The sequence below is a fragment of the Anomaloglossus baeobatrachus genome, chromosome 4 (genome assembly GCF_048569485.1).
Source record: "Anomaloglossus baeobatrachus isolate aAnoBae1 chromosome 4, aAnoBae1.hap1, whole genome shotgun sequence".
In the NCBI taxonomy this organism is placed as follows: Eukaryota; Metazoa; Chordata; class Amphibia; order Anura; family Aromobatidae; genus Anomaloglossus; species Anomaloglossus baeobatrachus.
Window position 1 is genome coordinate 572,981,397 of NC_134356.1, and position 23,282 is coordinate 573,004,678.

The 23,282-nt window shown below is 44.3% G+C and overlaps 1 protein-coding gene across 3 annotated transcripts in view; it reads left to right on the forward strand.

The window, feature by feature from the left end:
• GLCE (glucuronic acid epimerase) overlaps nt 1–23,282 on the forward strand; it is a 114,325-nt gene that overhangs the window by 48,795 nt on the left and 42,248 nt on the right. The window lies entirely within an intron of this gene.

Sequence of the window (23,282 nt, forward strand, 5' to 3'; positions counted from 1 at the left end):
CATGAGGGATTTCATTGATTCTCATTTCTTGTGTAGATTTGTGGACCCTGACAGCAGAGTCTGAACGTTCAGAAAGTTTCATCACCTGAACATGAAATCTGACAATCACTGACTGTAAGATATTTAGAGCCAGAGTGCGAAAAATTTCCCGTAATTCCTAACTCAACGGTGTCTGCAAAGCCCCGGGGAGTAGAAAGGAGCGGTTTACATCATCATATCAGCACAAAATACCCTGAAATCAGTCGTGAGGTGATTTTGTTCATATTCCCATAGGAAAAAAAAATCTTTGTATGTATTTGTGTAGCATTATTAGAGGTTGATTTCTGAATGGCTCATCTCCCGCTGTGGGATTAGTGGGCCTTCCCTGTAAAGCATTGTCTGTCCTCCCAATGCTCGCACTCCTCTCCATCATACGGACATGTAGAACTACGGAATAACAGCTACAATAACCTGGTGCATATATATATATATATATATATATATATATAATATTTTATTTCTTTTTTTTTTTTCCATGAAGGCTATTTTCGGCGTTGCCGTTCCCGCCAGTGGCGATGCTGCTCCCGTGGCCTCGTCGCTCCCGTATCGGCTCTCAGCTGGTGGAGTTTTTCCCTCCTGTTTCTAGACCTGGAATAATCGATGAATGCTGAAATCTATACCCTGCACTTTTACTTAGCTCTGTGCTTTCCATGGGGAGTTATTGAGTGATTTTCCAGATTTCCTATCGCTGCCATGGAGTTTACACTGCTGGGCGCTGAATGGGTTACAGCCTGGCTCTTGTGTCCCCGCAGAAGGTGGCTACTGCTGATAAGTGGGTGCATTGTATTCTGCAAGAGGAAACTAGTGGCGGCAGCCCTGCCAATCCGTGTAGGAATGGGTCACCTTTGCCCGGATGTGGGAGACCGGGCGCTGCACACACCTTATCCTTATACAGGATATAAGAGGTGACGCGTTCTGTGGATTAACGACATGGTGCAATTGTCTGGTGTATGCCCTTCTGCCCATCATGCCATTTATTAGCCGATCACCAAGCTACCTCCATCTAGAGTATATATGAAGGGGTCGTATTTGAGAATTTCCCTGACTTATGTGTTTTCTTCCAAAAATAACAATCGTGGAACATCTTCTCCAAACTGTATTAGGTCATTCCCCTGTTATTCCTCCTGGAAATGTATGAATAAATTGGTAACTGGGTGTTACTATCCCCTTCTTAGAAAGCGATGTCTCTGTTTCCACTGACATCCTATAGGGGAACCTAATATTAAAGGGAATCTGTCACCAGGTTCTTGCTACCTAATCTGAGCCCAGCATAATGTAGAGGCAGAGATTCTGAATCCAGCGATGTGTCATTTACTGGGCTGCTTAGTGTAGTTTTGATAAAATTACTGTTAATCAGCAGGAGATTATCATTACAGGACTACTTGGCGTGCTGCAGGTAGTCCAGCATATTCATGAGCTCTGTATAACTGCTAGATCTGCAGCAGAGAAAACGGTAATTTTATCAAAATGACAGCAAACAGCTCAGTAAGTGACACATCGCTGGAATCAGGGTCTCTACGTTATGCTGCTCTCAGATAGGGGAGCAAAAACCTGGTGACAGTCCATTTAAGAAAGGGAATGGTAATTCCAATTTGTCAATTTAATCCTACATTTACAGGAGGAATAAAAGTGGAAAATGAGAGTCTTAAACACTGTCACTAAATCAGTTTTCTTATTTTATTCTTTCTTCTAAATAATCTTTTTTTTTATAAATCAGCCATATAGTTCAGGAATTATGAGCCTTTATTATTTTGTGCTAACTTTCTAGTCTGTACAATGGGGAGGTGCCCACAGTATAATGCAATGTGAGCCTCTCCCCCTGCGGGTACTCCTATGGATGGCAGTACCTGTGTTGCTCCATCTGAAGGCATAGCACGGGGGAGGAGGGCTGCGCCTGGAGGGGATATTGATAGGACGTAAATGACTCTGACGCCTTTCTTCATACAGGGGGGAGAGTGTTTTTCTGCTTTCATGGAAGGGTAGTCTGGAAAGTGCGATTTCTGCAAGTCCAGAGAGAATGTACAAGGCTTTCTGCTGTGAAATACTATATCCAATACTGTATACAGTAAACTTTCTGTAATCCCTGAAAAAATATGTATTATGTGCATTTTATTTACCTGACTCTTCGTAATCTATTTTATAGTCGTCCAATCATTTAGAATTTTGGGAAATCTGGCACTTCAACGGGGTTGTGGATTGTTGGGGCATCTGTCACGTTGGGTACCAAGCGCACGGCGAGAGGGCAGGGAAACCCTGTGTCTAGGGAGAGGGAAGATGGTGACCCCTGACCAAACCTACTGCTGATCCCTTTTGTCCCTCACCACCCTAGATAGGTTCTGTACCTATGCGGCAAGCCGGATACCTGACCCGAGGTATCCCTAGTGCTGGGCCCTAAATAAGGAACGGATGGGATGAGATCTTTGCCAACCCCAGTAAACCACTATAGAAGACACAAGGAGGACTCACAGAGGGAAAAGCATGAACTACTTATCATTAGATGAGTCAGGTAGGAATTCAGTAGAACGTTCAGCAACGATACCACAGAGGAGTACAAGCCACCTGCTTGCAACCAAGGCTTGCATGAACTGAAAATGTCACCAGCACAGTGCAAAGGAAGGAAGGGGTTTTTAAGCAGCAAGAGAATATTGATGATCAGCAGCTGGATGGAAGTCTAGCTCCTGCTGGGTCCAAAAGGGAGAAAGATGAATCCAGCAGGAAAGCTACCTATGCCAATGAATACTGACTGCAGGACCAATGGAAAGTCGGGGGCATTCACTACAGCCAAACTCTGTGACCTTCTATGGCCAGAAACCACATGACTGACACCAGTGACACACCCGTGACAACAACCCTAAATTCTCCAGTGCCTAAACTAAACCAGAACACCACATACCGGTCCAGAGATGTCGGCGATGTGGTCTTTCGATAGTTTCAGTACGATCACTTGATTTTTGCAGAACAGCTCCTGTCATAAATAATAAAGTGATTGCTTATTAAGCTATTAGAAACTCCTAGAACCTCTGCAGTTTCCGTCCGGCCCCCTTCCCCCCCCCCTTCCCCCCCCTCACACCACAGCCGCTGCTGTTGACTTCCCCTGAATTTGCCCCTCTGTATAAGTGACTCCATATGTGACCGTTCACCTGTTTTGTTTTCGGTCCTCTCTATCACCATTTAGTTGGTATACAAGAGCGCACACAATCTGTATTGAGGCTGTGACACTACAAATCCCAGCATTGTGTGTTGGAATCTTCTCGTGGAAGCCTCATCTCATGGAGGCTGCGGTCAGAGCCGCTCCGGGTCTACAGGTGATGCAGATCTAGGATGAGCCCTTGCGGTCCGTCTATTCGGGACTGTGGTGCTGACAGGTTATCCTCTGCAGATCTGCGTGCAGAATATTCTCTGCGTATTCCAGTCTCAGCAAAGTGATTGACATTTTATGAAATGGTCTTCTCCCATCCACAGCGTGACAATCTGTGCTGTGAATGGTCACCTTTTTGCAGTGCAAAGAATGAAATCTGGACGAAATTTAACCCATTTCTCCAAAATCGTTAATGGGGTGGGTTGTTTGTTTTTTCCACTGCTGTGGAAAGTCCATAGTGCATCAGTCTCATGTGGACGTAGCCTTGGCGTGAGCTGGTCGGTAAAGGATTGGTGTCCCGCTGTGCCGACCTGTAGGTTACACAAGCAGTTACTGTAGAAGAGCGAGAGCGCAGAGGACTCTGCTGTACGAGGAGCCTCTGCCGTGTAACCCGGATCGTACTCTTCACGCTCTGCTGGAAGGGTGATTACACAGTCCACACAGGTTGACTGTCATCCAGACATGTTACCTTTCCCTAATGGTCATGAATAATTCAGGATCTTCATCAGTCTGTGCTTTTTGTTCTACGGTCATGAAGTTGCTTGCGTAGGATGCACATACGGCTAATGATGATGGTTTGGTGGTGCTCAATAACTGTTTTTTTATAGTATTTAAGGGGAAGGTATCGTCCAAAAAAAATTTCAATAAGTGAAAAAATGTAAAGTAATGTTTTAATGTTTTGTTTAAATATTATTTGTTTTTAATTGAGCAAAATCTAAAAAAAAAAATTTAAGTTTGATATTATCCACTGTTAAACACTAGGGGGAGCAGCTTCTGAAGTCCTAGAGAAATCCTACTGTAGAAAAAGCTCACATTACAGCTGCAGTAAAAGTGGGCGGAGTCTGCTCTCCTGTGTGTGATGGAACGCCTCCCCCCTCCTAATCTGAGTGTTTACAACAGATGACAGAGAATGACATGTAGGGACAAGGTGTGGAGCCGTTTTGTTGGTGACCAGAAATGTCTAAATTGTCACCAAGGACAGCAGGAGTATCACACAGGATAGGATTAGATACACGGCTCAGCAGACAGTATCACACAGGATAGAATTAGATACACTGAGCGGGGTTTGTTTTTGGAGACGGTAGCAGCAGCGGTACTCACATGCAATGACCCACACACACACACACCACACACACACACACACACACACATACATACATACATACATACATACATACATACATACATACATACATACATACATACATACATACATACATACATACATACATATATACACACATATACATACATACATACACACACACACACACACACACATACATACATACATACATACACACACACACACACACACACACACACACACACAGCAGTGGGCAGAACAGGGGCCGGGGAGAGCGGAGGGAGGGGGTGTCATCAGAGACGGTAACGGCAGGGGGAAGGGGCAGTAGCGGGGGCTGGGTAGAGGGAGGGGGTGTCATCAGAGACGGTAATGGCAGGGGGAAGGGGCAGTAGCGGGGGCTGGGTAGAGGGAGGGGGTGTCATCGGAGACGGTAACGGCGGGGTGGAGGGGCGGCGGTAGCAGTAGCGGGGGCTGAGGAGAGCAGAGGGAGGGGGTGTCATCGGAGACGGTAAGGAGGGGAGGGAGGCGGCCCGTACTCGCATGTCCCGGTGTCTGACAGGAGTATAGTGGAGCAAACAGCATACGCTGTGAGCTCCACAATGATGGCGCTGATCTCCTCCCTCTGCTGTGATCTGGACAGCCCAGGGGGCGCGTCCAGGTCACAGCAGACGCCCACTGTAACGTAAATGATGGGGTCGGATCCCGACCACTGTTCTCTATGCACAGGGGCTGCCATAAAGGAGTGAGTAACTGTCGTTACACACACAGCAAATCCATGGCAGCCCCCAGTGCTTCCAGTAAAATTAGAATTAAATAAAAACTAAATAAGCTGCGATTTTCATTTTGTATTAAAAATACTTGATTTCATAATCCCTATTTTTAATACAAAAATAAAAAACCGACACCTTCCCTTTTAATGGCACGTATCTGTGGTTGGTGGTTTGCTGGTAGATTGTGTGGATCTTAATTTTAGCTGATCTGTTAAATGGCTCCTAATCATTGAGTGAGACCCCATTTTGTACGGGGATGAGGGACACTCCAGGTATGGGGTAATGCCAGACAAATAGCAAACTGGGTGGGTGACAAGGGAAAACCTGTATCTAGTGAAGAGGGAAGATGACCCCCCTGGTAAAACCTACCTGGCTCCCCTGACGTTCCTAGATATGTTCCACACCTTTACTCCGATCAGGATACCTAAGCCGTGGCTGACCCTGAAGTAGATAGCGACCGGATGGGACGAGCGCTAGTCAAACCCACTAAGACCTAAAGAACACACAGGGTAAACAAACAGGGGACTGCAAACGGACAACTTATCTGCAAGATGACTTTGGGAGAATGACAGCAACATACAGCAACGTGTTCAGATTTCAAGTTGACTGCTTGCAATCTGGACAGCATAGGAGTAAGTTCTATTACTGGCAATAAACCAAGGGGAAATGCAGGAGTTTATATATAGACACCGGTTGTGGGGGTAAGGATTTGCAGCTGAACTGACAAGATATCCGCAGGGTACAAAAGGGAAAGAGTTAACCCTAACTGGGAAGATACATAGAATTCCATTCACACCAAGGAAGAAAGAAGGGAATCTCAAGAGCAGTTTGTGCAGCCAAACACAGCGACCTTCTGCAGCCGGACACCACAGGGTTGTCTTGTCAATTGTGACACACACATGACAGGGGTGTATTTAGTATAGGGGACTTGCTTTTATTTGCAGTAGATGGCCTCTCATTACACCTACTAATAGCTCTCATTCAATGTGCTAACAGTAATGGGGCAATATAACTGAAAACAAGCATAATTAAACACAAGATTATTCACTGGATGGATGGAAAAGCCCAATAACAGTGCAGTATATTATGCCCAAAAATGTAAACCTGTATTAATTGCTAATATGTATTAAAAGAGTTTTTTCATACAAAACAATACATTCAAGTAACTACAGTTTCAGAGCTAGTGCCAAGAAGCGGACAGTGCAGTATGACCCTAATTCTAAAATAAGAAGCTGCCAATCTGAACATAATGAATGAAAAGTATAGCTTTAACGTAGCCATAATGAGCAAGAAATATCAAAGTAATGTTAACGCACAACTTGCATACATAAGGGTATGGCTATGTATCAGTAGTGAAGGAATATCCCGATGATGTTTTTAAGCTTACCTAAGAGAGGGTGTTCTGCGTGTTCCACTCGCCCCAACGCACATTTCGCCCTTCTTCATCAGGTGGCGTATGAGGCTTGCTTTTATTTGCAGTAGACAGCCTCTCATTACAACTCCGCCATGCAGTGTTATGTTTATAAAGTTGACTCCCGAAAGGGTTATTCCCCACTCGCTAAGCAATGTGCTAGGATGTGTATGGTACCTGACTGACTTCTAGGACCCCAACCAAGGAATACAGTGCTGCAGTTTTGACATTATTCTCCACTGTAGGGATCTTTTGCCCATCTGGACAAACCTGAAGTGCAGCGTTAAGGTACCGTCACACTAAAGGTACCGTCACACTAAGCGCCGCTCCAGCGATCCCACCAGCAACCTGACCTGGCAGGGATCGCTGGAGCGTCGCTACACAGGTTGCTGGTGAGCTGTCACACAGACAGATCTCACCAGCAACCAGTGACCAGCCCCCAGCCAGCAGCGACAAGTGGAAGTGATGCTGCGCTTGGTAACTAAGGTAAATATCGGGTAACCAACCCGATATTTACCTTGGTTACCAGCGTGCACCGCTTAGCGCTGGATCCCTGGACACCTAGCCACAGTACACATCGGGTTAATTACCCGATGTGTACTCTGCTACGTGTGCAGAGAGCAGGAGCCGGCACTGGCAGCGTGAGAGCGGCGGAGGCTGGTAACGAAGGTAAATATCGGGTAACCAAGGAAAGGGCTTCTTGGTTACTCGATATTTACATTGGTTACCAGCGTCCGCAGAAGCCGGCTCCTGCTGCCTGCACATTCAGTTGTTGCTCTGTCGCTGTCACACACAGCGATGTGTGCTTCACAGCGGGAGAGCAACAACTAAATGGTCCAGGACATTCAGCAACAACCAGCGACCTCACAGCAGGGGCCAGGTTGTTTCTGGATGTCACACAGCAACATCGCTAGCAACGTCACAAAAGTCGTGCATCAGCAGCGAGGTTGCTAGCGATGTTGCTTAGGCTGCTTTCACACAACCGGTTTGAGCTGTGCGGCTCAATCCGGCTGTGAAACCTATGCAACGGATGCGGCGAAAACACCGCATCCTTTGCATACGTTTTTTACATGCGGCCCGTCCGTTTCTTGCCGCTTGTGGCAGGCTACTGAGCATGCACAGTGGCAAAAACCGCATGCGGTGGCCGGATGCGTTTTTGCCGCATCCGGCGCCCATAGGCATGCATAGGAAATTGCGCCGCATCTGCTGGATGCGGCGCGATGCGTTTTTTTTTTTTGCCGCATAAAAAAAGTGCCAGGCAACGTTCCATCCGGCCGCCGCATCGGCTATATCTGCCGCATGCGTCAAAAACCAGACGGAACGCAAGCCCATGCGGCACAATGCGGCACTAATGTTAGTCTATGCCAAAAAAACGCAATCGGCAGCAAAAAAAAAAACTGTTGCGTTTTTTCTGCAAAGTGCCGGATTGTGCTGCACAGGAAAAACCAGAGGTGTGAAAGCAGCCTTAGTGTGACGTGGCGTTTAGTTGTGTGGGGCAAGAGGTATCTTGTGTCAATATTTTTTATTTTCATCAGATGCCTTTTTTTTTTTACTTCTTTCCTTATCCTCTCTATTTTAGGTGTTTTTACCAGTACTTGTGAATAAGACATGCGTGCAATGTCCAGAAACAGGGAACCTGCAGATACCACCAGACCTGCTATTAGATATTTTGTCCTCTGCAACTACCCAACGGGATTAATCTCCAGTCTTTATAGACTTTTCTAGGAACTCGTCCCCTAACAGTTGGCGCAGAAATCAGAAGCCGGCCTCTGACCTGTAAAAGACGTGATCCTCTAGGATTAAGTGGGGCCATTATTCTATGTCCTTAATATGACACTTTATTTATTCTATCTGTCCTGGATACCAGGCTGAGCGGGCGGGTATTCCTCTTCATATGCTACGACTGCATGCTGGCCTATTGTGTTAAAAGGACTCTGTCAGCAGGTTTTTGCTGTATTTGCAAAAAAAATAGATCCGGGGCGCACTTTTAGAGATGGCAATAATAACTGTTAGATTTCAGTGTGCTAGTGACCTCTGACATCCAACACCGTAAAAAGGATTAACTAATATAAAATAGCTGGCATGTGGATACCCACCTAATAAATATAATGTAAGCACAAAAATACTATAATCTTGAATATAGCCATGAATTAATATTTGTATAAAATACTGCCATGGGACCCTCATAGAAGGAAAAAATGGTATAAAATAAGCTAGAATAAAAACCTACTAATAACCGTAAATAAAATAGAACCTAATAGCATAATACAATATTATGCAAATTCTGAAAGAAAATATCTGATATCCACTGAATGCATGAATAGAGCGTGGTGCTAATAGGACTGAGGAGAAAATAATAACCACACTTCACTATATGGTCTGTGTGCTGTCTGTTGGTAATTCAGTCGAGGAAATCTGAAATATGTGACCTACATCCATATGTAGCAGTGTAATAAAGAAGACCATCCTTTTATACGAAGGATTGAGAGGAGGAGGCTCCTTGTGGATGCAGTATGGCAAAATTACACATTCATTTCATTGGATTAAAAATCGCCACTTGGATCTCCACTTGCCCCTTCCATTAATACCGGCCAAATACTGGTGGCTAGCTAGCCCTATGCACATTTTTTATTTTAGGAAGGAGTGTACTCATCTCAGGCGCTAAAGGGGGCTTTATACGCAGCGACATCGGCAGGGCTGTGGAGTCGGTAAGCCAAACCTTCGACTCCGACTCCGACTCCGACTCCTCAAATTCTCTTGCACCGACTCCGACTCCGGCTCCGACTCCGACTCCGGCTCCGACTCCGACTCCTACATATATTGCTTAGTTAGGTGAAAAATTTATTGTAGTACATGAATATGTGTATGTGAACATCAGACATTTAATAATTTTTATGATACGATAATCAAGATATTTGGATAGAACATAAAATATATTTATTGGAATACAACTTTAGAACACAAAAAACTGTAATAAATTGTAAATATGTAATACACTATGTAATATACAGTAGATTACATATATATCTTGTGTGTGTATATACACTGTGTGTGTATATATATATATATATATATATATATATATATATATATATTACATATTTACAATTTATTAGTTTTTTGTGTTCTAAAGTTGTATTCCAATAAATATTTTATGTTCTATCCAAATATCTTGATTATTGTATCATAAAAACAATTAAATGTCTGATGTTCACATTGTACTACAATAAATGTTTCACTTAAATATAAGCATTATACTAAATGTTATTATTTAGTAAAATATTCAGCACATTCTGCATTGCACTCCTGTCCCCAATTTATTATATATTTTAGGAGTCGGAGTCGGTGCATTTTATACCGACTCCGACTCCGACTCCGACTCCACCAAAATGAGCTCCGACTCCGACTCCGACTCCACGACTCCGACTCCGACTCCACAGCCCTGCGTGAAAGCACCCGCCCCTGTGGTTTTGCGTCACGGGCAAATCGCTGCCCGTGGCGCACAATATCGTTAGTCCCTGTCACACATACTTACCTGCCTAGTGACATCGCTGTGGCCTGTGATCCGCCTCCTTTCTAAGGGGGCGGTTCGTGCGGCGTCAAAGTGACATCACACGACAGGCGTCCAATAGAAGCAGAGGGGCGGAGAGCAACCGAAAGAAAGTGATGCCCACCTAATTGCCGGAGGACGCAGGGACGGTGTTGTTCCTCATTCCTGGGGTGTACACTTAGCGATGTGTGCTGCCTCAGGAACAACGAACACCCTGCGTCCTGCACCATCAACGATATTTGGGATTAGAACGACGTGTTAACGATAAGGTGAGTATTTTTGATCGTTATCGGTCGTTCGTAAGTGTCACACGCAACAACGTCGCTAACGAGGCTGGATGTGCGTCACGAATTCCTTGACCCCCAACGACATCTCATTAGTGATGTCGTTGCCTGTAACGGGGCCTTAATTCTGACTGTTCTTCCCCATGACATAAAGATATATTAAGGCTATGTGTCCACGTTGCTTTTTTGTGTGCTTCTCTTCTGCAGACACAAAGCATGCTCTGGCAGGAAAAAAGTAGCTGACAAAACACTTTTTTTTTTTATTGCGTTTCCACGTTTTTATCACTTGTTTTTTTTTGTGCTTCTTTTTAGTCATGGCAATCGCTGGGGTTCAGGCGCTGTACCACCTCGATCACTGCCAGGTCTCCAGTTAATGTTACAGCCGGAACCCGGCTCTCACTGCCCAGAGCGGTGCCCGCGCCGCTCCTGGCCATTTAACCCCCTGAATGCTGCCATCAGTGTGATCGCAGCATTCAGAAGGCAGGGAGAGGAGCCGCTTACCTCTCCCTGGCGATCGGGTCTCTGTAATACGATCATAGGGACCCGATCGCTGCCATGGTAACCTTGGGTCGTCACCATGATGACCCCGGGTTACTGCACTAAGGAGAACCTCACACACCATGCTGTATGCATAGTGTGTGAGGCAACGTGTTGCGCTATAATCCACTGTAGTGACAAAGCATTGCAGGAGATTATAAAAAAAAAACCCCACAAACAAGTGACACGCTGCTTCTTTTTTTCAGCATCAAAATCTGCAAGGAAAATAGAAGTCGTGTGTGCACAGCAAGTCACAATTCTCATAGATCTTGCAGGGATGTTTTTTCCTTGCGTTTTATTGATTAAAATAAGCAAGGAAAAACACATGTTAAAAAAACCCCGCCATGTGTGTACATAGCCTAACTTTATCATGTTTCTCTGAAAATAAGGCAAGGTGTTATTTTTTTGCTCAGAAAGATGGCTTAGGGCTTATTTTCAGGGGATGTCTTTCCTCCCCCCGCCCCCCTTCCTCTCCCAATGACCCGAATCCACATTAACTTTTGAACAAAAAAAAATCAACATTTATTCAAATATAGCTATATTGCATTCTGAAGCATCAATATAAGTCTCCAAACCATGTGTGTCTGTCCTATCTGTCTCTTATCAATCTATGTATCAAACAAATGTGTGTATCATCAAAGGTCCTTAAACAATATTATCCTCGGAATACAAACACTGGCGTCTCTAAAGCCCCCGTCACATATAGCGACTTACCAGCGATCCCGAAAACAATGCGACCTGATAAGGATCGCTGGTAAGTCGCTGGTGAGATGTCACACAGTCAGATCTTACCAACGACTCCGTAACGATACAGGTCGCAGTAGCGACCTGTATAGCGATCTATGCTGTCATTGAGACCCTGTCACACAGTGTCAAACATAGCGATGCGTCCTGCCCAGCACGACATCGCCTTTGAAGAACATGGTCCAGGACATTCAGCAATGACCGGTGACTTCACAGCAGGGGCCAGGTCATTGCTGGATGTTACACACAGCGACCGCGCTAGCAAGATCGCTGTTGCGTCACAAAAACCGTGACTCAGCAGTGATGCCGCTAGCGATGTCGCTTAGTGAGATAGTGGGGACCCTGAGAAATTGTATACAGATTGACTCCCCCTAACGCCGGCCCTGACAGTAACCATGCTTATTTTGGGAGTAGGACTTGTATTTCAAGCATATTCCAAAAATCCTGGAAAATCATGCTAGTGCTTATTTTCAGGGTAGGTCTTAATTTTGGGGAAATAGGATACATGTATATAGATAATTTATTTTAAGATAGATATATGTATGGCGGGAGCATGTGCTGAGCATTGTCGTTGAGCGCTTGCTTTTTACCCTGCTGCCTTGTCCTCTTGCACTGTCCGGAGCCGCGTCGTGTCCCCCAAGCGTGTCGCCCAGACACCCTTCCAGAGACAATGCAGTTTCGATCACTCTCCTGGAATTTCACCGTCTGCTTGAAACTGCTTTGTCGATAGGCTTACTTTACCCAGGATCAATACACCCCATTTTGGTGAGTGATTTACTGAGTCCTTCTCCTCCTGTGCTGTACTAATGTTGTTCAGTGTGAGATTAATGGCTGGATGCACAACGCTTGTCACTTCGTGCTCTGTACTTCTGATGGATGCTCATTAGATTAACAACGGGGTGTAAATTTGTCTGCCGAGTGATTATTTTGCATTTTGCATTTAGCTGGGGAATATTATTTATGATGTGTTAGGAGGCAGGAAATGTTAATATATAAGCTTTGTTTTATCTGTCCAGACGGTCATTGCGTCTCCAGACGATCGCAAGGGATTGAGTGGTCTGGATTACAGAGATTATATCCCAATTTATGTGGAAGGCGCTGTTCACGTTACATTAAGACTTAAATTTTGAGTATATGCCACGAAAATCTCTGACTGACGCTTAATGGATATGTTTGGCCAATACTGTCTGTCAGGGGCCACACTATTCTGGCGTTCGTCTGGCCTAAGATTTTTCCCCTACAAAGGACATAAAGCTATCATGTGTGGGATGCGTGTTTAGTATGGGAGTTTTATAGGCCTTTTCCATTAGTATACTACCACAGAGACCTCAGTTCGGGGGTATATATTGGGCAATGATCCTAATGTATAAATTACAGAACATAATAATTACATTATTGCATGTTTGAAAGATGAAAGGAAGACTCCAGACATTAAAGGGATATCCCCATCTCCAACATCATATCTCGGTATGTAACAGGTGTATTATTAGCAAATCCCTCCAAATAGAAATGTTGTATAGTTTTCCTTATTAGCTATGTCTCTTACTTCATATTCAGGGCATTGCAGCATAGGTATCCATGGTTACGCAACCACTCATGGTGACAGTGAGTTAGTTGCTCGTGGTCATAACCATAGATACCTAAGCTCCTGCAATGCCCTGAACAGGAGGTAAGCGACATAGCTAATCATGAGTACTATGCTACATTTCTAATTGGAGGTATTTGCTAATATCATTACCACACCTACTACAGGATCATGGAGATGGGAATACCCCTTTAAGTATAAATTGATGAGGCGAGTCCAGGGTGGGATAAGCATAGTGTTAAGTTTTTGAGGGAGAAGGAGGTGGGATGGGATACGGTCAAGCGCACAGGTGGTAAGATCGGACTTGGAGAAGGAGCGCAAGCTTTTTAATTACTGTGAGGGAATGTTGAGGGGGAAGGGCCTAAGTCTGTTATGCAGGGGGGTCGTATGGAGATGTGGGATGTACATTAAGGCTATGTGTCTACGGGAGAATGTAGCTGCGGATTTTTCTGCATCAAAATCCGCAGCTTTCCCGCAAAATCCGCACCTTTTCAAAGGTGCGGATTTACCGCGGATTTGATGCGGATTTTGGTGCGGATTTTTTTTTTTTTTTTTTTTTTTTCCCCAATTTTAAAGCCAAAATCCGGATGAAAATCCGCAACAATAATTGACATGTTGCAGATTTTTCCGGACCAAAATCCGCACGAAATCCGTTGCGGAAAAATCCGCAGTGTGGGCACAGCATTTCCAAAATGCCATAGAAATGGCTGGGAAGTACCTGTGCTGCAGATTTTCGGGAAATCCACGGCTTTTCCGCGAGAAATCCGCGGCAAAATCCGCGCATTTTCCGCAGCGTGGACACATAGCCTAAGGGCTAGGACACGTGGTGAGTAAAACGGTCTGAGTGGAATGCGATAAAAAAATTGCATTCCACTCAGACAATCTTACTCTAAGGGGCTGCGGGCTGCTCCCACCTGCGATTATTTTCTCAGTCCTAATCGGACCAAGAAAACCGTCACCGCATACTGCAGGTGGAATGCGATCCGTATTCACTCGCACCCATACAAGAACATATGAGAATTGTGAGGTATTACTGTTTAGCAGAGGTAAGGGCCGACTTAAATTTGAAAACTGCTTGCTAGAATATGATGGTCGTCTTCAAAGTGCCGCTCAGCAACCCGGGACAATTTCCACATGTGACAGGGTTGTCTGAGATTCCCTGTATTCTGCTGTGCATGGGTGGGCGACCGAGTCAAGAGATCAGATGATTGTGGCATTGCAGAAACTGTTTGGCATGGAGCGAGGTGTGGTGGACATTGGCAGATGAGTGTTAGGCCCTTTTCAGACATCCATGTTTTAATTGGGTACAAGCCACATGCATCGTTATGGTCATACATGTGTCACCCATGTGACATCTGTTTGCATACGCGAGTCATCAGTGTGATACGTACTGGAGAAAACACAGGTCTTTGAAATAAAAAGATTTTCTATATTCACCTGTATCCAGCGCTGCTTTCTTCAGCTCTGCTCCCTCCTGCTTCTGACCCCCGCTCATTATATTCATTTATTATTCACTGCACTGAGGAGCTGGAAGCCGGAGCATCCCAGAGGAATGCATCCCGGAGGACAGCTTTGCCGGTGACAGGTGAGTCTCCAGCAGCAGTGTGTGTGCAGTGACGTCCAGGAGTTCATTGGAGTTCCCATTGAACTCTGATGACATCTTGATGAAACACCCGGGCTACAGCAGGTGTCACCATGGTGACTTCACAGGTTCATCAGAGTTCATTGGGAACTCCAATGACCTCCTGGACGTCACTGCACATACAGTGCTGGCCAAAAGTATTGGCACCCCTGCAATTCTGTCAGATAATACTCAGTTTCTTCTTGAAAATGATTGCAATCACAAATTCTTTGGTATTATCTTCATTTAATTTGTCTTCAATAAAAAGAAGAAAAAAAATTGTCATAAAGCCAAATTGGAGATAATTCCACACCAAACATAAAAAAGGGGGTGGACAAAAGTATTGGCACTGTTTGAAAAATCATGTGATGCTTCTGTAATTTGTGTAATTAACAGCACCTGTAATTTACCTGTGGCACCTAACAGGTGTTGGCAATAACTAAATCACACTTGCAGCCAGTTGACATGGATTAAAGTTGACTCAACCTCTGTCCTGTGTCCTTGTGTGTACCACATTGAGTATGGAGAAAAGAAAGAAGACCAAAGAACTGTCTGAGGACTTGAGAATCCAAATTGTGAGAGAGCATGAGCAATCTCAAGGCTACAAGTCCATCTCCAAAGACCTGAAAGTTCCTGTGTCTACGGTGCGCAGTGTCATCAAGAAGTTTAAAGCCCATTGCACTGTGGCTAACCTCCCTAGATGTGGAAGGAAAAGAAAAATTGACGAGAGATTTCAACGCAAGATTGTACGGATGGTGGATAAAAAACCTCGACTAACATCCAAATAAGTTCAAGCTGCCCTGCAGTCCGAGGGTACAACAGTGTCATCCCGTACTATCCGTCGGCGTCTGAATGAAAAGGGACTTTATGGTAGGGTACCCTGGAAGACCCCACTTCTTACCCCGAGACATAAAAAAGCCAGGCTGGAGTTTGCCAAAACTTACCTGAGAAAGCCTAAAACGTTTTGGAAGAATGTTCTCTGGTCAGATGAGACAAAAGTAGAGCTTTTTGGGAAAGGCCATCAGCATAGAGTTTACAGGAAAAAAAATGAGGCATTCAAAGAAAAGAACATGGTCCCTACAGTCAAACATGGCGGAGGTTCCCTGATGTTTTGGGGTTGCTTTGCTGCCTCTGGCACTGGACTGCTTGACCATGTGCATGGCATTATGAAGTCTGAAGACAACCAACAAATTTTGCAGCATAATGTAGGGCCCAGTGTGAGAAAGCTGGGTCTCCCTCACAGGTCATGGGTCTTCCAGCAGGACAATGACCCAAAATACACTTCAAAAAGCACTAGAAAATGGTTTGAGAGAAAGCACTGGAGACTACTAAAGTGGCCAGCAATGAGTCCAGACCTGAATACCATAGAACACCTGTGGAGAGATCTCAAAATGGCAGTTTGGAGAATGCACCCTTCACATCTCAGGGACCTGGAGCAGTTTGCCAAAGAAGAATGGTCTAAAATTCCAGCAGAGCCTTGTAAGAAACTCATTGATGGTTACTGGAAGCAGTTGTTCGGAGTTATTTTGGCTAAAGGTTGTGCAACCAAGTATTAGGCTAAGGGTGCCAATACTTTTGTCTGGCCCATTTTTGGAGTTTTGTGTGAAATGATGAATGATTTGATTTTTGTTTTATTCTCTTTTCCGTTTTTTTTTCATTGCAAGCAAAATAAATGAAGATAATAATACCAAAGAATTTGTGATAGTACTCAGTTTCTTCTTGAAAATGATTGCAATCTGACAGAATTGCAGGGGTGCCAATACTTTTGGTCAGCACTGTACACTGGTTGCTTGCTGAATACTCACCTGTCCCTGGCAATGCTGTCCCCACAATCTTCCAGGTCCGAGGTGCAGTGACTAATCAATGAATATAATGAGCGAGGGTGAGAAGCAGGAGGCAGTAGAGCCGAAGAAAACAGCGCTGGATACAGGTGAATATAGAAAATCTTTTTATTTCAAAGACCCGTGTTTTCTCCAGTACATGTCACACTGGGGTTACGGGTTACGGTCCGTGTGAAAACACAGCCGTGTGAGTAACACCATAGCATAACATGGGTACGTGTGGCATCCGTGTTTAAAACAGATGTCACACGTACCTGAAACACGGCCATCTGAAAGGTGCCTTAGTGAGTGAGAGCATCTAGGCCGCAAAGTGTTCTGCCGGGAGGCACTGATTGAGGGATTTATGTCATCTTAGAAGAGATGAGGGATGAGAATGTGAGTGCGTGACGGTCATATGTGGGAGGAGAGAGGTTAGATCGGTAAGCGATGCGCTTAAAGATGAGATCTAGATCAGCAAGAGATGCGCGTAAAGATGAGATCTAGTGTCTTTCCATTTTTATTGGTCGCTGTGGAGAACTATTGTGAGAGACTAATGGATAAGAGTGAGTGAGATTAGTTTTGGAGGCAGCTGGGTGTCTATGGGGATGTTGAAATCACCCAGGATGATGGTGGGAATGTCAGCAGAGAGAAAGTGTAGGAGTCAAGTGTTGAAGTGCTCAATAAAGACGGTGGGAGGCCCCAGGGGCGGTATACGATGTTTCTTGGCTCAGAAGGAGCAGAATTGAGAGACATCTTCCCATCCGTAAGAAAAAGCAGAGAGAGGAGAGGAGGTGGTGAGTACATGTTTTGGTTGTTTTTTGTTTTAACCCCTTCACGACATCCACCATACATGTACGGTGCATGTCGGAAGTGGGCTCATGGCAGATAATGGCTATGTATTACAGCTAGGAACTGCCCCTAGCAATCATGAGTGGAGTGAAGCTTCGCCTGCTATTAACCTGTTAAATGTTGCTGTCAAACTTTGATAGTGGGATTTAACAAGTAGCGGCATACAGCCACACCATTTTAAGCGCCCATCTGTGCACCCGTGACGTAATCACAGGACGCTGATTGGCTGCTATGACAGAAGGGGGTCTGCTGAAGATCTTTGTGCTTGTCATAGCCGCACTCCTTTGAAACCTGCCTGTGGCCGGGCTTCAAAGGAGACTGACATTTACTATATACCGCAATGCTTCTGGCATTGCTGTATATAGCACAAGTGATCAGACGATTGCAGGTTATAGTCCCCCTTAAAGGACTATTAAAAACAGTAAAAAGTTGTTTTTTGGTTTTTTTTTTAAAATAATACTTAAAAGTTAAAATCACTGCCTTTTAGCCCCATTAAAATAAAGCTAAAAAAAATACACTTGGTATGACTGCTTTCAGAAAAGTCCGATCTATCAGAATATAAAAATAATTAACATGATCGGTGAACACTGTAAACAAAAACAAAAAATTCAAGAATGCCAAAATTAGATTTTTGGGGGGGGGTCGCAAAAAAAATCAAAATGTCATGTCTATCTCAAAATGGTATCAATAAAAATGTCTCGCCCCGCCAAAAATAGTGTCATCACACCGCTTCAACTACCGAAAAATAAAAAGGAAATCATTTACCTCCTAAAGAACCATGTTTTTTGGGTGTCCTGTTTTAAAGATCTTGCATTGGGGCCAATAGTCTATAGGTTACACCACTGACCACATGTGAAAGGCATGTAAGTTGCATGGAACGCTAAATTAGTCTTTATATTTGGAGATGTTTGGAAAAAAACATTAGTGTTTCATTTTATTCCCATATACTTCCAAGGTCGTCCTCTTCGAGGCCTCCCTCCTCTTGTCTCCTTCCTGAGCTTCAGAGCCATGGGGTCATTTCTTTTTGTGTTAATGAACTCTGGGATTTATTCTCCTGTGTTGTTTACAGCTTGTTTAGTCTACGGTAACTGAACAGATCAGAGGATTGGTAATAAGTGTCTTATCCCTTTCATGTGAGATCTGTCTCCTCACATTCTGTACTATCAAAGCGTCAGCCATATCCATCGCCGTGTCTGTATACTCGGAGTGTTTGTTCCCATGTGCGGCTCTAGGCTCTCCTTTATGTACTACAGAAGCTGTGCGTTATTTCTTTCTTTTGTATATACAATGTGATTTTGATTTATTTTGCTACTTCACCCCATTTGCTCATTAGTGTTCCTTGGTTAGTGATCTACCCAAAAGAGTTATCTAGTAGCACCACCTTTGGCTAGTATAACAGCTTGTAAGTGATTTTTATAGCAGCCAAGAGTCTTTCAGGTCTTGTTTAATGAATTTTCATCCATTCTTCCTTGGAAAAGTCTTCTAGTTCTTTGAGATTTCTGGGTTGTCTTGCATGCACTACTCTTTTGAGGTCTAGCTACAGATTTTCAATGATGTTCAGATCAGGAGACTTTGTGGGCCATTGTAAAACCTTCAGCTTGCGTCTTTTGATGTAATCTATTGTGGATTTTGACTTGTTATCCATTTGAGGAAGTCATCCTCTTTTCAGCCAACTTTTTTGCAGATGGTGTTTGTTGGCATCAATAATTTGTTGAGATTTCATTGAATCTATTCTATTAATCTCTTCTAATCTATTCTTCCCTCTACCCGTGAAATGTTCCTCCTGCCATTGGCTGCAACACAACCTCAAAGCATGATTGATGCACCCCCATGCTTAATGGTTGGCGAGAGATTCTTTTCCTGAAATTCTGAGCCCTTTTTTGTCCACAAATACCTTTTTGATTATTGTGGCCAGAGTTCTACTTTAACCTCATCAGTCCACAAGACTTGTTTCCAAAATGCATCAGCTTGTTTAGATACTTCTGATGCAAAATTTTATGGTGATGACGCAGGAGGTTTTCTTTTGAGAACTCTTCCATGAAGGCCATATTTGTGCAGGTGTCTCTGAATGGTAGAACAATGTACCACAACTCCCGAGTCTGCTAAATCTTCCTGAAAGTCTTTTGCAGTTAAATAGGGGGGTTCTGATATGCCTCTCTAGTAATCCTACGAGCAGCTCTCACAGAAATGTTGCTTGGTCTTCCAGACCTCATCTTGACCTCCACTGTCCCTGTTAACTGCCATTTTTTAATTACTGTATTTTTCGGACGCACTTTTTTTTTTTTTTTCCCCACTCAGAGCTGAAATCTCATTCTTTGCTCTCTGAGATCTCAGTCTGCACATGCGCTGCCTCCACAGCCATTATCCTGAAGCACATCTTGTCCACTGACCGGAGATCAATGAAGCCCTTATGCTACCGCAACATCCCCTCCTTCCAGCCTCGGACCCGCAGCATGTCGCCACCACCATTTTCAGCTGCGACCCCCCCCCCCCCCCCCCCCGCTCCACTGCGCCCCCACTAAGCTATATCCGAATTCTAAAACTAACTCCCATTTTAAGACAAATCCACCTTTTAACATTAAAAATTCTATTTTTCCCCTATTTTCTTCCTCTAAATTTGGGGTGCGTCTTATAATCCGTAAAATACGGTACATTTCAAACTGAGGGGCAACTTTAAAATGCTTTTCTATCTTTTTATAGCCTTCTCTCCCTTCATGGGCCTCAACTATTTTCATTTTCAGGGTGCTTAGCAGCTGATTTTATTTATCTTTTTGCCTGAAATACAAAGAAAATGTCATCTTTAGACCTTATGCCTATTAGAGATAATTTCATCCTCAACTTGCTTAAGTGTTCACAGTAATTTTGACTAGAAGTGTCCAAACTTTTACATGTCACTGTATATATAATTTAAAAGGTGTGAGAGTGTGTGTGTGTGTGTGTATATCAACCCACTCTGATACTGTACTCTGCTGTGAGTGTGACTGAGCGTCATCTACTGTGCTCAGAATATCCCATATGTGAGAATTGGAGCACAGGTGAGGAGGAGGAGAGATAAAGCTCCCCATCTTCTCCTTTGTCCGTCTCTGCGTATATCGGACTGTACTCTGATTACTCTGAAATGCTAAAGCATGAAAACCATGAATGTAAGAATATAGATATGCATTACTGCTGAAGAAAATCTAAGAAAAATGAGATTTTAGCATACAAGAATGGCCATTTTTATTTTTGCCCAGTAGTCACGTCACGGTATCTCGTAAATGGGTACCTACTCTGTATTGAAGGCTTCAGGTTTAGAGTAGGTACCCAGTTATGAGATACGCCGTAATTTGGCAACTGGGCAGATATAAAAATGGCCATTACCCGGCATTGAGGTCCCGCGAGGGCGCACTACAATACTTTGATCTGCCCTGCGTGGGACCTCAATGCTGGCCTGTGTGGATGACGTAGGATGGGTCATGCACCCAGACTTCAGAAGCAGGACAAAGATGGCTGAAAGAGGAAGTGCCGACACCGGAGAACGTAGACACTCATCTGACCGGTCTACACTGCACCGCCCCTTAGGTAAGTATTATAAAGTGATTTTTACGTTCTACAAAGAGGCCTGGGCTCTTATAAACAGCATGTTAGAATGCTATACATAACAGCTCACTGGTGGTGGCCACAGCTTATAGTCGCCAAATCTGGTGACAGGTTCCCTTTAAACAAACATGGAAAATAAACCACAGATCAGACTTTGACAAGACAAGCATCCCTGAATTGTCTATGTTAATCTTTGCAGCATGCTGGCTTCAGCTCACCTAGCAAAAATCTGCTGACAGATTGCCTTTAATGGCCCATCACTATATACTTTTGAGTACAGACACTGATCTTCGGAGTGAGGAGCCTCAGTAGTCTGGCGCTGCAGAGTCCCCAGCCGCTGCCGAGTCGGGAGCTTCATTAATTGGAATGGAGCTGTGCTGAAAATTGTCGGGGGTCCTAAATATCATCAACACCGCCTCCACCCACCAATTATAATTTTATGCCATACCATGGAAATAAATAACTTTATAACCTCGTAAAACCTCTCCTGCCTGGTACCACCTTACACTCTCATTACTAAATGTATGCGCTGTGGTTGTGCTGGCTCAGGTGATACCGATCTGCGCACCTCTTCTCATTACACAGGCTGTGTGATCATACAAGTGTCATAGCGGCTCATTATGTGTCTCTGCACAGTCAGGAGACTTCAAGATCCCCCGAGGATATGAGGACGCCCGCAGCACATCAGTCTGTGTTTGCCTCCGCCACCTGAGAGATGCCAGTCACCTTGGCAACATTTCTTGCGTAAGGACTGGAGTATATGTTACCGTCAAAAATTCAAAGAAGAGTTCACATGTGGGTGAGAGACAATACAGGAATAGAACATACAGCGAGAAACAAGAAATCATACTGTGTCCTTGTATATATGTTGTGTATACTGGAAACATTAAAGAATAACAGGCTTTTTGTGAAGTCTAAAACGACAACTTGCATATTTTCTTTTTCGCTTGGAAAATAGGCGATATACTCAGTCTGAAATACTGCACCTTCCTCATCCTCACACCAGGCACGTGAAAGTTTGTTCCATATATATATATATGTGTGTGTGTGTGTGTGTGTGTATGTATGTAGTGTGTATGTGTGTGTGTGTATGTATATGTGTATATATATGTATGTATGTATATATATGTATATATATATAATAATATAATATAATATAATATAATATATATATATATATATATATATATATATATATATATATATATATATATATATTGTGAGACTGTGACCGGGGTTATCTATGACGGCCGGTATGTCTCGCCCCGGTTGTGCTCACTCCATGATAGAAAGTAAATCCACTCTAGGGTTAATGCTGTTTCCCTACAGGCTGAAGGAAGGGTTAAGTGGAAACAGGAACAAGGGCAGGTGTGCCGGGTGTGAGGGAGTGAACACAACTCCCCGAGTTCTCTGCTGGAGAGGCACATGTATATTGGTGTGGATTTTTGTTTGGACATTAAACCGTGTGCTGTGAAACTTAATGCCTGGATCCCGTGTCTTCTGCTGCGCAGCCGACCACGCTACCTCACATATGGTGGAGAATGTGGGCATCCCGGCCGGTGAGGTGTAGCTTCCTTTTCTGGTGACCCGGTAGCACATGTCCTGGATTCAAGCGGCTATACTACGGCCCAAACCCAGCGACGCCATGGAGGACATACTAAAGCATTTGGCTCAGGCTAATGCACAGCAGCAACAGACCAATGCACACCTGCTCCAATCCTTGAAATCGCAGGACCAAAGACACCAAGAACAGCTGGTTCAGGCCAATGCACGTCAGCAGCAAGCCTTACAATTGCAGGAACAAAGACATCAAGAACAGATGGTTCTCCTGGCCAAGTCGATCCGTGCCGGACCGGCAGCAACAACCCCGGGACCGGGTGATGACGGCAGTGTCCGGAAAGCGGTGAGACAAGCGTTGCAAAAGATGACCCCCGGGGGATGATGTGGAAGCGTTCCTGGCGGTGTTTGAGCGGGTGGCCGAGCGGGAAAAGCTGCCGACCCCCCCAGTGGGCTGAGGTATTGTCGCCCTATCTGACGGGGGAACCCCA